Raw genomic sequence first — 13,195 nt, forward strand, 5'->3', positions numbered from 1 at the left:
AGTCCCGGGAGCAACTCGTTCAGGGAGGGCCGTCTTGTGAAAGCAGCGGCTGCCAAGCAGTGGACCCAGGGACAGGGGGCTGGGCTGCAGGACATTTCCAAGTGCTCACCGCAGGTCAGGTGCCTTCTGGATGTGGTGCGGCCCAGCTGGAGCCTAAGCCGAATCCACTGCTTGGTTTTAGACAAGTTAGGGCTTGTGGAAGGGGCAGCCAGCCAGGCGTCCGTCTGTAGATCATGGCCGGGGATGGGGGCAGGGCACCTCGGAAGGACAACCCCTCCTTGAAGGGCCTGAGGGGGCGGTGGAGGGGCTGATTTGAGAACTTGGGGGGTGGTGTTCATTCGCTTCCGGTCCCCCCTGCGGTCTCCAGGCCCCATCCCCATGGGCTCCAGCTCCAGTCTTGGGAGGGCAGAGGCTGCAGGCAGAGGCAAAGCCAACTCCACTCCGGACACGTGGGGCCGGGCGCCCTCACCAGGGTGGCCCGGAGCCACCACAGCCCCCGAGAGCCCGGGGCCGCCGCGGCACCGCGGGGCCCAGGGCCTGCTGCACACAGGCTGCCAGGGCAGAGGCGGGGTGCCCGGGGTCTGAGCTAGCCCCCGAGGCTGGAGCAGGCCGGCGGGAGGGCTTGTGCTCAAAAGGCCGCCCAGCCGCAGCCAGGCCTGAGTTGTTCCTGAGCATGTCTATTGAGGCTGAGCCCCTGAGACGCCCAAAGGGAGGTGTGCTGCAGGCAGGGTGCTGGGGGGCCCAGGACTTTCTCGGGGGCCAGGTCAGGGACTGGTATGAATTTCCCAGGGATGCTGTAACCAAGGACCACGAGCAGGTGGCTTCGAATGGAGATTGACTCCCTCCCAGCTCTGGAGGCCACAAGTCCAAAATCAAGGTGTCAGCAGGGCCGTGCTCCCTCCAAAAACTCTAGGGGTGGATCCTTCCTGCCTCTCCCAGCTTCTGGCGGCTCCAGTCATTCCTTGGTTTGTGACTGCCACTCCAGTCTCTGCCTCTGTCTTCACATGGCTTCCTGCCCTGTGTCTGCGTGTGTCAAATGTCCTTCTGCCTCCCTCTTATAAGGACACTTGCCACTGCACTTAGGGCCCTCCCAGATACTCCAGAATCATCTCTCCGTGTCAAGATCCTTAAGCACATGCGCAAAGTCCCTGTTTCCAAATCAGGTCCCACTCTGGTTCCGGGGCTGTAGGTGAACACTGACCCGGAGGTCCCAGCGTGATGGTGGCCCCAAGGCCTTGGAGGAGTAGGGGAGGAAGAGTCTGTGACGTCAGCCAGGGAGAAAGTGAACACTCCGAAAAGAGAGGGCCCTGGGACCCAGCCAGAAGTTCCCCCACTTCAACGCTGGGCTGAGGAATTGCTGTCCCCAGAGACGGCTGTGACAGCCACAGCAAAAGTGGCAGTAGAGAAACCAGGCAGGGGAGGGGTGGCAGCTGCTGGGTCCAGGGGGAGGATCGTGGTGGCAGGTGGCTTAGGACCTGGGAGAGAAAGCATCCGGGCAGTGGAGGAGATGGCGGTGGCGGGGGGCGGGGGGAGCGGTGAGGTGGAGGCAGGTGACAAGGGGGGGGTGGCCAGTAGGAAGAGGGAGAGTGGGTTCCTCTCACACAGTGCGTGTGTGAAGGCTGGAGAGAGATGGGCCTGAGGCTGGGCCTCTGGTTCTTGGCTTTGTTTCTTGGGCCAAGAGTGCCGTTGAGATGATCCCAGGAGGAGACAGCTGACAGGGATCCATTGACAATACAAGAGTGAGGGAAACTGACCAAGGCCCAAGGCTCCTGATGGGGCAGGACAGGCCAAGAGCACAGTGGGGACGAGGTGTGGGGCTGAAACGAACAGGGGAGGGTGCAAGGAAGCAGGGAGGGCTGTGCCACTAAGCCAAACACGCCCCCCTGCTACGTACATGCCGAACCCCGGCTGTGGGCCTCCCTGGGGCTGTCGCCCAAGCGCTCTCAGTACAGAACACAGGGCTTGATGTAAAGAAGAAGTTTCTTGAAAGCTCTCCCCGCCCACCTCTTTATAGACACAGAAGCCAAGAGGGGCTGGCCAATGAGCAAGCAAAGGGCCATCAGTGACCCTGGGACAGCTTCCCTGGTACCCAGGCTCCCTCACTCCCAGATCTGAGACTTCTCTCTTGGCCTCAGGGCCACAGGCGAGGGACCAACTATTTTGAACCACAGAAAGGGGCCACCCCCTCTCCTGGCTCATTAGCTGTTTGGGGATTGCCATTTGCTAGAGACGGGATTTTCATGACACCCCGTGGGGCTGTGGCTCAGTGCCTTCAGCTCTCCTGCAGGCCACATACCTTGATCCTTGGCCAGCTGACTGTGACCACAGTGGGCCTCATCACAAAGGCATGTACCCCTGGGAAAGAGGCAAAGGGGTGGTGCTGGGTGTTCCCTGCTATTGATTTTCTCCCCTCAACCTGTTTCTTCCCCCTCAGTGTTCAAGGGCAACCCCAGCAAACAGGTGGCCTGGGCATAGCACAGGGAGGGGGGGGCCCGTGTAGCTGTCCAAACAAGGCAGCCAGCTCTGAGCTCTGGGAGCAGGATGGACTTCGCCGGGTGGTGCTGATGCCCCCACGTGGACAGCAGCCATCAGTAAAATGGACATGGCCTCAGGGGCAATCAATATGTCCCCTGGTCTCTGGAGGAAGGCAGTGACACAGTCCCAAGGGAGTCTCAGCTCTTCTCTTCAGCCGCTCCCAAGCCTGCACATGGAAGGCTCTCCCCTCCCCCTCAGCACCCATTTCTTCCCCACTGTCGTCCCATAGCTGCCGACACCCGTCTGCGAAGAGGCTGACCGATAACTGAAGGAGGCTCCCGTAAGGGCCACCGAGGAAGGCTGGGCCCAGCAAGCCTGCCCCATCTCCCCTGGCTCTAGAGCCTGGGGCCTGGGACAGAAGGACTTGCCGCCGGGCCACACTCCAGGGAGCCCACCACACCCTGGGGGGGCAAGAAGGGAACCCAGCTTGAATACGTGGGGTAGAGGAGGCCACAGGCTTTCGGGAGGCGCTCCAACCGCTCAGGGCTCCACTTCCTAGTGCGGATGCCACGGGGGGTGGGCTGGCACCCTATCCCCTGGCCAGGGCGAACGCCCGCCCAGCTTCCCAGTTGGCTCCAGGTAGGGCGTGGCGCCCCTTTGAGTGTGGGCTCCAAGGACAGCGCTGAGCTCGCGATGGACGCTCAGGAAATCAGGGACTTGCTTTGGCTTTTAGCTTCCATATTCTCGGCACAGCGTGTCAGGCAGGCCGGGTGCCGGGGCTGCTGTGGGGCCAAGGGAGCCAGAGTTGACGACAGCTGACCCTGTGTGCTAGTGCAACCCCCCCCCCCGCCGCCCTCCGTGGGACAGCCAGCTAGCTTTCCAAGAGCAGACACCCAGGAAAAGTGCATAAGTATCAGGTAGGAATGTGTGTGAGCGAGCAAGTAAGCGTGTGTGAGAGAGCGGGTGTGAGTCCACATCAGCGTGTGTAAGACAGCATGTTGAACCCGTGTCAGCGTGTGTGAGTGAGCGTGTAAACCCGCGTCAACGTGTGTGAGGGAGTGGGTGTGAGCCCGCGTCAGCGTGTGTGAGTGAGCAGGTGTGAGCCCGCGTCAGCGTGTGTGAGAGAGCGGGCGTGAGTGTGCCCGTGACCTTCGTCTACACTGAGAGGGGCCGGGTCTCAAGGGCTCTTCATGGGAGCAGCTGCTTCCTGCGGGCAGGTCAGACTTTGGGGAGGTGTGACAGTCCCCTGGCCGACCCTTTTGTCCTTTAGGTGTCTGTCACCGTGGCACCTCCTCACAGAAGCCTTCCCTGAGCCCCCAGCACCATCTTTCGTGTCCCCCTATCAATATTCCCCGAGGGGCCCTTACCCCAACCCGTGACCTCACCTTCACTCTGCCCGCCAGCCCCCTGTTTTGCGGTCCCTGCTGCGTCCCCAGCGCCCAGTCCGGGCCTTGCATAGAGGACACCCCGGGGCCCTGTTTGTCCAAGGCAAGAAAGAATTTGTGGCTGTGTCCACATGTCTTCTACCTGACACACTCTTGGGCTCTGAGCCCTGCCTGCTCTGGGACGGTGATGTCACTGTGGGCCTGTCACTTCTCTCTCCTACAGAGTCAGCCCCCTTGCACTTCTACTTCGTGGTCACAGATGGTGGCAAAGGCCTCATCTGAGTTTGGAGACACCCACTGTCCCTGGAACTGGGAAGCTTGGGACTCCGAAGACAAGTGGCATGGGTCGGCCAGCTCCTGCCTGGCTGCTGAGGGTCTGTGGGCACGCACTCGGCTCTCTGTCCACGGGTGTGGCCGAGTGTGTTTGTGGATATGGGTCTTCTCGGCACCGGGGTTGTGTGTCTGTCTCCACTCATGTCTGGGATGTTTGTGTCCCTGTGCATCTGTCCCCGGGTGTCCACCCAGGGCGTGCAGTATCTCTGTGTCCTGTGTGACTGTGTTTATGTGATAACCTTTTGGGGTCACCAACTTTGAGAATCCGTCGTAAGCTCCAGCTTCCTTCTCAAAACTGCTTTCAGTTGTCAGACTCCCAACAGCAGGCAGTTTCAAGAGTTATCACAAACCCCTGGGACACCACAGGGGCCCAAGAACCCCCGGGGCTACGAACCAGCCACCCAGCTCCCCACTCCACTTGACTGTTAGGGACAGGACCCAGAGGGCAGGAGTCTTGAGAGGAAGCGGCAGCGGGTGCCCCAGTCGCTGCTCATCGCTCTTCCTCTATGCTCCCAGGTGCCAAGGCCCCCAGGTTTCCAGGCCAGCCCGCCCCCCACCCTCCTTCCAGCGCCCTCAGGGGGCACTGGCTGGCCGGGAAGGGCAGGCACCCCGGCGCATCCTAGGGGACAGAAGGGCGCACGCCGGGAGTGTGGCTCTGGAGCCCCGCGGCCCCCGCGCGGCGCGCCGCCCCCCGCGCCCGCTCCCTCCTCCCTTCTCCTCCTCCCCCCCCCCCCCCCGCGCTCTCTGCCTCCCTCCCTCCCTCCCTCCCTCCCTCCGCGCTCAGAGCTGCGGCTGGAGCCGAGCGCGCCGCGTCGCCCGCCGCCGCCGGTGCGGAGCGTGGGGAGCACTCGGCCGCAGCCCTCGCCTGCCGCGGAGGGTCGCGCCCGGCGCCTCCGGCCAGGCCGCCCTGTGCCCGGGCCTTTCCGTCCTTGGAGCGGATCGTTGCCCGCCGGGCGTCCGCCTGCAGCGACAGCAGCCGCTGGAGCCGAGGCCGCGGCGTCGGCCGTGCCCAGGACCTGGTAAGTGGTGCCCGGGGCGCGCAGGCAGGGGCGGGCGGGGCGGGCAGCCCGGCAGGTGGCGCGGCCCGCAGGTGGGGGGACGCGGGTCCCCGCCCACGGCACCTGCGCCCCGCGTCCGGCCTGCGTGTCCTTGCCGCGCCTCGCGTCACCCCGGGGACCCTGGGCCGGCGGGCAGCGCCCCGCACCCCGCGCCCCGCATCCCGCGCGCACGCGCATCTGCGCCCGGGGGGGGGGGGGGGGGGGAAGAAAAGGCCGCCGGGGGCTGCGGGCGGGGTCCTGGGCGGGCACAGTCTGGGCGCCCGGGCCTGGGCCAGAGCCAGGCTGCGCCGAACGCACCTTCCCCGAGTCTCTTGACACCCCCTCCCCCCGCTCCATGCCCTCACACTGTGTCATCTTCCCCCAACACGCTGAGAAACCCTCACACGTTCCCACACTGCCCCCCGCATGCCCACACGGCTGCCCTGCAGACCCTGCGGCGGGGTCCGGGCAGTGCAACAACGAGCCTCCCTGGCCACACTTGGGTAACTCCTTTTCTATCCCTCCACGCGAAGCTGTCCACCCCCTCCTCACCTGTGTGACCTTGGCCAGATGGCTTCTCCTCCCAGCCTCAGCGTTCTCTAGGTTTAGGATTCTGGAATTTGGAGGCTGGTATGGCATTTCCCAGAGGAGGGAGCCCTGGGTCTCCGCCTCGGACAGTCAGGTTCTCTCTCTAGGACCCGGTCTCTTTCCTTCTGCCGTCCCTGCAAGCTTGGCAGGACGGGGGCATGGCCCAGGGCCGATCTGTAGGGATCCTTGGAGTGAGGGTGGGTGAGAGGTTGGGGGAAGGTGTGGAGACGCTCCCTCACCAAACAGGACAGGGCCACTATCCCTCAACTAGGAGCTTGACAACCCGGGTCCAGGCAGCTGAGTGGGGCCCCTAGGCATTCCTGACCCTCAGACCTGAAGTGGGTCCCTGCCGGCCAAAGGGTCGACTCCAGCCTTGACCCCGGCCATCCCAACCTCCCCTGGCTGCCAGCCTGGAAGGCATCCCCCTCGTTGCCCGCTAGCTCTGTGCCCTCCCCACTGCCCTCTCCCTTTAGTGGTCTGTGAGCATTTTAAGGCAGGGACCTCTTGAGTGCCCAGCACAGGCCCGGCTCAGAGTGGGTACAGGTTTCGGTGCGGCACGTTCACGACCTTGACCTCACTGAATCTGCAGAATCACCCAGTGAGGAAGGCAAGGCTGGGATCTTTGTTCCCATTTTTCAGTCGGGATAACTGAGGCCTCAAGCGGGGAGGGGTCCTGGCCCTACATGGACTGGCTGGGTGGAGGGCTGGGGACGCTGCCAGCAGCCTGGTGGGGCAGAGTGCCTCCCACGTGTCCCAGCACCATTGTAAGCACCTTCCTGGACTCCCCCCACCCTCCCCCCCGCCCCCCGCCCAGCTGAGTCTCTCCATCAGCACCACTGTTTGCATCTCCCCCTTTCACAGTTGAGGAAAGCAAGGCCAGGTGGCTGCTGAGGAGGGAGCCGGGAACCCCTACCAGAACCGGCCCGCAGAGTAGAGGGGTGAGGGACTGCCAAGGCCTTGGCCTGGCAGAGGGTCTGAGGGTGGAGCTGGCCCCTGGACGGGGAGCCAATTGGAAGGGGCCGGGCGGTTTCGGTCCCGGGGCATCGATCGTCCCTGCTGTTGGCCTGGAGGAGAGGGAAGGCCAAGGACACAGCTAGTCTCGATCAAATCAACCTGGTCCCTGCCCGGCGCTGCCAGGTGGTTTGAGCGAAGGGGCAGGCGGCTCTGGCACAGAAGTGTGGGGGGGACGGGTGGGGAGGGGTAACGCAGGCAGATGGAACCGGGGTGGCGTGGGAGGGGGCTTTGCGCAGAGCCAGAAGGAAAGCCATTCCTTGGGGAAGGAAGCCCCCGAGGCTGAGAGCACTCTGGGTAGAGAGCTACAGCGGGTAGCAGAAATGCTACGGCAGGGCCCTGAGGGGCACAGAAGGCTGGTCGGAGGTGTCTTGGCCCAGGCAGGAGCTCCGTTTTGGTGCCAGCTCTGGGCCCGATGGTCTTCGTGACCTTGGCCAAGTACCTTCCCTGCTCCAGGCCTGGAGCTTTGGAGGTTGAATCATTTGTGAGCGAGTGGGGAGAGGCCAGGCCCCGAGTCAGTGAGTGCTCTCCACCCCAGCACATCTTCTCCCAGCCCAGGAAGGCAGCCAAGGGTGCTGGGGTCAGCTTCGGTCCCTCCGCCTCCCCCAGCGTAGCTTATAGAGAGGGGCCCCTTGCCTTCCCGGTGGCCAAGGTGAGGGCGCCCTGGGTCCCCGGGGGCTTCGAGAGCTGAGCTTCAGCTGGTTCTCCTGAAGCCAGCAAAGCCAGGCCCGGCTTCCTCCTCCTCCTTACAGATCAGGTTGTCAGCACATAGGCGGGCCATGCATTGCACTCCCTTCCAATTCTAAACTGAGGGCTGCCGTCTCCAGCAGAGGTTACAGGCACATTCGGTAATGTCAGTAATGACAGTAATAGTGATGGCACTCGTCTTGCGCCAGACAGCGTTCTCAGTGCTTCACACACGTCCCCTCGCTTCATCGAAACCACAACCAGTGAAGCAAGAGCTGCTACTGTCCCCATTTTGCAGATGAGGAGACTGAGGCCCGGAGGGGTTAGGCAACACGCCCAAGGTCACGCAGCCAGCAGGTGGCAAAACCAAGATTGGAAGGCAGGCCACCAGTGGTACACATGAGCTGATTTTCGCGGGCACTTCCTCTGTGAAGGAGCAGTCTCGGTGCGTGTCAGTGGCAGCTGACAGACGGGGACCTGGGCTGTGGCACCAAAAGCAGATGCTCACCTCTAACCGATGGCGCGCTGCCCCGGGGCCTCGCCAGTGCCATCTGTGAGATGGGCTCCGGAGCCAGGCTCCGGCTGTCTCTTTGCTGGGGAGGGCAGGCAGAGACCTGGAATGTGCAGATGTCTCCTCCACAACCCCCCCCCCCCCCCCCCGCCCCGTCATTTCCCGGAAGCCACTTCTTCGGCCGAGGCTCCGGCTCCTCACCACTCCTCGCTTCTCTGCCCCGCCTGAGCAGGCAGAAGCCAGGCCAAGTGGCGCCCGGCGGGAGAGCCCTCCCCTGCCTGTGCACCTTCTGTTGGGTGGGAGGTGCTGGAAGGTGGCCTGGGGTACAGCCTGGGGAGCGGGATCTGAGCCCACACGTCACCAGGAGGGAGGGACAGAGGATCCCAGATCCGGCAGTAAAGGCTGGGCGTCCTGAACTGCCAAGGTTGGGAAGGGGGAGAGGCTGAGGTCTCATGGCCGAACCCAAGCCAGAGCTGTGGGGGTGAAGCAGCAAGGCCCAGGTGGGAAGAAAGGGCTGGAGGTTTCTCCTGACCGCCACCTCTGGGGACCGGAACAGGAGGTTTCCAGAGGGCTGCCCGGTCAGTGTTACTGGGGAGCACCTTATCTGAAGCGGTCCTGAGCCTGCTTTGGGTTCTGCGGATGGGCCCCTCAGTAAGACGGGACCTTTTCACTCAAATGCGAGGCTCTTGCCCGCAGCTACGATCTCGAGGCACCGCCTAGAGCCTCGCCGTCCAGTGCAGTAACCACTAGCCGCAGGTGGGAATTCCATTGAAATGAAGTAAAATTAAAAATTCGGCCTCGTTTCAGGTGCTCAGTGGCCGCACGTGGCCAGTGGCTACTGTATCAGACAGTGCACATAGAGAGCACTTCCTTCATTCCAGAAGGTTCTGTCACGCAGCACCACTTCAGGGCCACTGCAGGGCAGACCCCAGTCCTCACCCAGACCCCGAGCTCACTCCCCTGCCCGTCCCCCGTTGGCCCCCTGAAAGGGAGCGGGCCGGGTGGGTGTGGACACCTCAGGGCGGTGTCTGGGGAGTCTGGGGGCCTTGTCCACAATTGCCAAGGGCTGGCCCAGGTGCCCCGACAAACGAGGCCCCGGCACGCTAGCTTGGGGCAAATCCGGAGCCGGCCCCGCTCCATTCTGATGAGGCTCCTGCCGTGTGCTCAGGCTCGCTCACCTGGAACATGCCGGCGGGGCCCCGGCGGCTCCGCACAGATGGGCGAGGCTCTTGGGTTCCAAAAAAAAAAAAATAACGTTTGTGTCTCTCCATTTAAAAATAATGCTCTTAACATGCATGCTGTTTATAGAAGATTCATAAAACCCAGAGAAGTAGAAGACGTAGGAACCCCCCTCGGTCCTACCGCCAAAATGCAAGCCAGTGTTTCCATCTTATAGGACTCGTTGCCACGCCGCTTTCCTTGCATAGGCTATTTATTTTCACATTACTGTAATTATACCATGGGCACAATTGTGTAATCTATTTTTTACTTTACATAAGCAGTTTCTTTATTAATATAATCCCTTCCTAAGTGAATTTCTTCAAAATAGATATGGTTTAATTTTTTTTTAAAGATTTTGAAAGCCGTAAGTGCTTCTTGCAAAAATCAAGAGAGAGCTCGAACTGTGCTCATTTGCCCATTCGACGGCGACGTATCAAGCACCCAGGATGGATCCAGGAGGGCCTCAGGACTGTAATTACAATGTTTAATGGCTGAATAATATTCTCTCAAGAGATTATAACTCGCTTAATTATTGGGCTATTTGTGGAGATCCAGGCAGTCGGATCCGTTTTGCTGTCATCCTTGAGGCTCTGCGGACAGAAGCTCATTCTGCCAAATTGTTCTCCAGAAGGGCTCTTCAGTACATCCGAAAGCCTGGCCCACTGAAGCCTTGCCAGCCTTGGGTATTATAATCAAACAACCTGTTTCTTCCATGGTTCCTGAGAGCGAGCATTTTTCCACGGGTTTACTAACTGTATTTCTCTTTTCTAGTGATGCGTCTTTTCCTCACCTGGTATTTTCCCGGTGGGTTTGAATAAACTTTCCACGTGAAGGATGTCGACAATGTAGCACACTTGTTCCAAGTCACTTTGAAAATTCTTTGCTCTTTGCCTTTGAATTTTTTCTTGTACCAGGTGAACACTTTCTATGCCACATTTTTGGGGGATTTCTTCCCCTGCTTCTGGGCTTACAAAATCCCTGACAAAACCCTGAGAGCTATCCATTTCTGGGTTTGCCCTGCACGTGTGTGTGAGTGCGTGTAGTTGTACTTTTAAGATTTTTAACCCTTTCATTCGAGGGTGGACAAGCTTTTTCCACAAAGGGTCAGATAGTAAATATTTTCCCCTTGGCAGGCCACACAGTCTCCGTCCCGAATGCAGACAGGACAGAAATGAATGGGCGTGGCCCTGTGCCAATAAAACTTTATTCACAAAAACACTTGGCTGCCAGATTTGGCCCTTGGGCCATGGTTTACCAAACCTTGTTCAAATCCAAAGGAAATCTGTCTTGGGGAATAATAGGAGGCGAGGATCTAAGGTACACCGTTTTCCTGAGGGCCAACCCATCATCCCTGTTTCTTTTATCAAATGATTTGTCACCCAGCTGATGTGTGATGCCTCCTTAGTCCAGACGGATTCTGACGTGCGGGAGGGTCTGTTTTGGAGCTGTCTGACCCATTCTGTGGACCCGTCTGTGGGCTCATGCCTTTTATCTTTTAATACCTAACCTGCAGTCACACCTTAGCAATCCTAAAGCAAAACAAACCTCTTGCTTTCCACAGACGCTGTGGATTTTCCTCACAGAGATACACAGGGGGAGGCGGGTGTGGGCAGGAGAGTGTGATCAGAAGCAAAGGCTCACAGCTGAAGATGGCCAGACAGCCCAGGAGCACCAGAGCCTCCTGATTAAGAAACAGAGAAGCAAAGCTGGCAACCCAGGAGGGGACAGGGAGATGTGGGGATCACCGCGGGCCGCCCCCACCCTGGCTGCCGGGGACGCAGACGACGACGACGACGACGGGGCTTTGGTCTTTTTGCTTTCCTTTGGGAGTCGCGTCTCTGGCTTGCCCCGGAGGAAGGAGTATTGGAAAGAGCCGCCGCAGTCAGGGTTTCCCCTCACTGGCCTGGGAACACCGTGGGTCGGTCCCTTCACTGTCCCCATCCTGGGAATCCCCGCGCGCTGCCGTTTTGGCACAAACCCTGAAGGCGGGTCGAGGCGCGGGGAGCAGACACCTTCGGCTTGACGAGGTGATCGCCGGGACCCCTCGATGGCGGCCCGGGACGTGACCCAGTCACGTCGACCAGCCCTACGGAACGCGCTCGGCGCCCTGGGCGCATAGGATGGCGAACGGCCTGGGCACGTGCCTCCCGGGCCACGTTCGTGCCTCCTCCCGCCCCGCCCGGTCCAGGGGACCTTCCCTGACTCCCGTCCCCTCAACGGGCTTCAGCTCTGCTCTTCCTGGAAGACCTCGGGGCCAAATTTCCCGTCTTGCTTTGGAGCCACGGGCGCGGGAGGGGTGCACTGGGTCCAGGGACAGGGCAGTCTGGGCTCCTCGGGCTGCTGGGGTCCGCGAGTGCTGCCCCCAGCACTGGGTGGGGTGACCCCCGCGGTCAGAGGGAGGCTCATACCTGAGTGGCCCCGCGCCGGCAGCGGGACCGGAGCGTGGGGCACGGGCACGGGCCCCTCGAGGGCGGCCGCCACCCCATGTGTTCCCTCCTTCCCGCGGCCCCTGGCTCCTGGCCGATGGGCTGTGGTGTGGGGTGCGCCGAGGGGGAGACTCAGACCCCACCTTGTTGTCACCGTCCAGCGGTCCCACCGTGAGACGGGTCCTCCTGCCTTCACACCAGCCCTCGGTCCCTCTCGGCACCTCCCAGGCCTGCAACAGCTTTGCGGCATCCTCTCAGGGCTTTGTGGGAAATGCTTCTGGATTTGTGTGCCGGTCCTCCGCCAGACATAGGCTTTCAGGACCTGGCAGGGCTTGATCTGTGTGATTCAGATAGCAGCCAGGCCCCTGGTGAGCCTCAGGTCCTGCCCTGGTCGCTGACCGAGGTCATTAAGGGCCGCTAGACCCAAGCCTGGAGCCCTCGCAGAGGCCCCTCCCCCGACTGCAGCCTCCAAGGCACCGTCTCCTCCATCAGTGTATTGGGCAGCGGGCCTCCGAAGTCAACCTGGAAAGGTGGCGGGAACACTTTGGTGTGCCAGTTCTTTGCGTCTGGGTCACAGAAGGCCAGCTGGGCTCAACTCCCATCTTTAGTCTGAACATGTCTTCTCTGCTCCACCCAGCACCCTTGCCACTCCACTGCCAAAGGAAAGGCCAAGGCCAAGGTCTTTTCTAAGTGCTCAGAATGACCCGTGTCTAAGTGGTGATGGTCTTGGTCAGTTCATTCTCCACGTTGAGTTGGCTTTATGGACCTGACTTGAACCTCTAGCCTGAGTTTGCCCACAAGTCTCCCATCCCCCACTGGGGCCTGGTCTTCCGGACTCTTACTGGCCACGGGGACGTGGGTCTCCTTCCTTAACAGTCCTCCTGGCCCCTGACTTTGACCCAGTGAGTGTTCCCAAGGGCTTCAGCCTGTTTCCAGAAACCGGATCCTCTCCCCATCAGGACCCACAATGGGGCCTGCATGGACCCTACCCCCAGGGGACACCTGTGTTTCCTGACAGTCTCCTTGTCTAGTCAACCCTGGGCCTGCAGTGTCCCGTGGCCTTCAGCTGTCTACAGTTTCCTTAGTTACTTGCCTAGGCCTTGGGTGCTTGCAGTGGCTTACAGCTGCCTTTGGGGATTGGAAGCTGGCAGGGACAGCCAGCCCAGTACCACGGACAGAGCTGGGGAGACTTGTGGGGAGGATTGGGATCCGGCACTCCTCATTCCGTCCCTGTGTTCTCTACGAAGGCCTGGAGGGCAGGGATCTGCTACCTCCCAGACCCCAGATGTATTTTCTCTGCTCCTTTGTGGGCTGGAGAAATGCCCCAGAGGCAGCCATGGTGTTTCTGGGTCCCCTCCTGCCTGCTACTCCTGAGACCACACGCCAGGCCACGCTCTGCCCTCTGCGGGGCAGGCCCGGGACCTCACTACCCGCCAACTGCTCGTGGGATAAAGCAGGAGGGGCGTGGGCCAGAGTGTGCCAGACCACGGGTATGGGGGGAGGGGGCGGCTGGCTCAGGCT

The sequence above is a fragment of the Lynx canadensis genome, chromosome X (genome assembly GCF_007474595.2).
Source record: "Lynx canadensis isolate LIC74 chromosome X, mLynCan4.pri.v2, whole genome shotgun sequence".
Taxonomy (NCBI): domain Eukaryota; kingdom Metazoa; phylum Chordata; class Mammalia; order Carnivora; family Felidae; genus Lynx; species Lynx canadensis.